The following is a 1,857-nucleotide window of genomic DNA, read 5'->3' on the forward strand; positions in this document are numbered from 1 at the left end:
GCAACAGGACCAAGTACAGCTACAAGGAACAACATAGATGAGGGAAAGAAACAAAAAAACCCATTAAACTGCATAAAGCACAATTCTATTTACATAAGGTTATATAATATTTTCAAAATGAGCAACATTTTAGTAAATTTATTTAGAATTCTTCTGCAGAAGGGTTTTGTCTCTTCTTTCCAATTTGTTAAATTTACTCATTTATTCATAACAGCATGAACTCGCAGGTACTTATTTTATTCTTTGGATTATAATTCAATAATACTTTATTCTGTTGCTCAACTTGTTTAAAATTTGGCCGTTGGGAGCTGTTTTCATTGGCTCTTGTGCTCTTCTAATATAACCCCATAAATGTTCTAACATAACCTCATCAATACTTTTGTTTGTTTTGTGTTTACCACATTCTTATTTTCCAACACTCCAAGATGCTATAGGCTCTTTCTATATTTCCTGCACAGGTCTAGAAACTTTGTTTCTTCATAAGTATTGCCACATCTTTATTTTTTCTTTAACATTATCGGGTTGCAGTTTTATTAATCATCTTTAGTCTAGATTGCCTTCTGTTTATTTATAATTCTATCATTGTTTTAATATTTTATGTTCTGTTTGTTTTTATTTACTAATTGCTGAATTTCAACATATTTATAGATTTTTAGAAAAGATGGATATTAATTCTCAAATATAGTCAGATTCAGTTTTTAAATTGTGACTTTTAATTTTGTTTCAACGAGGTCAAGCTTATGCTCAATTTATTAACTTATGGAATTGTAATTGATATTTATTTGTAGCTGCACTGGGAAATTTTTGTAAATGTGTTCTACCTATTGAAAAACATTTTCCATTTGATTTTTGGTAGTTGCATGTTATAATGATCACAGTTGTTAAGTTTGTTTTGCAAATTCTATAGCTTTTTTTTTTTCTTTTTTTGACGGAGTCTCGCTGTCGACCAGGCTGGAGTGCAGTGGCGCCATGTCTGCTCACCACGACCTCTGCCTCCCAGGCTCAAGTGATTCTCCTGCCTCAGCCTCCCAAGTAGCTGGGATTACAGGCGTCCTCAACCATGCCGGGCTAATTTTTTATATTTTTAGTAGAGACGGGGTTTCACCATATTGGCCAGGCTGGTCTTGAACTCCCGACCCCAGGTGATCCACCCACCTTGGCCTCCCAAAGTGCTGGGATTACAGGTGTAAGCCACCGCGCCCAGCCAAATTATACAGCATTCCTAACTTTGTTCTCTGCACTATTGGTTTCGGTCAAAATGCTGTTACATAAAAAAAAAAACCAAATCATGATCTCCTATCATGATTGCAGACTTTTCAGTTTTACCATCTAAGTCTGAGTCTTGGCTCTCTACGTGTCAGTGCCATGTGGTTAGGTGCATAAAGTTCATTACTGCAATATTGAAATATTTTCCTATGAAATTTCATTAACCATGATCCTATCAATACACTGGATATTAATATTGCTCTCCTAGATTTCTTTTGTTTAATATTTGTCTGGATTGCCTGTTCCCATAAATTGACTTTTAATCACTTAGCGTTGTTCTAAGATTGATTAAAATGTAGAATAAAAGGGAAGGTTATGGGAGAGTGGGACGTCTAATCTAAGCCCAGTCCAGTGATTACATTAGCTGGGCGCTGATTAGGTTAGGATGTTGCTCAGGGATAAAGCCAGGATCTTTGGGACCTGGCTTCATTTGGAGTTCACCTACCAAGAGGAAACCTTCCTCTGGGTCCTGGAGTATTTGGCCTGAAATTGGGAATTTGGGAGTTGCTGCTCCAGGGCGCTCCCCGCGGAGCTCGGCCGCCAGCCTCTCCGCCCGGCCTTTCCCGGCGTCCCCACGCGGGGCGCAGCCGC

The sequence above is a fragment of the Colobus angolensis genome, unplaced genomic scaffold (genome assembly GCF_000951035.1).
Source record: "Colobus angolensis palliatus isolate OR3802 unplaced genomic scaffold, Cang.pa_1.0 Scaffold7, whole genome shotgun sequence".
NCBI classification, from domain to species: domain Eukaryota; kingdom Metazoa; phylum Chordata; class Mammalia; order Primates; family Cercopithecidae; genus Colobus; species Colobus angolensis.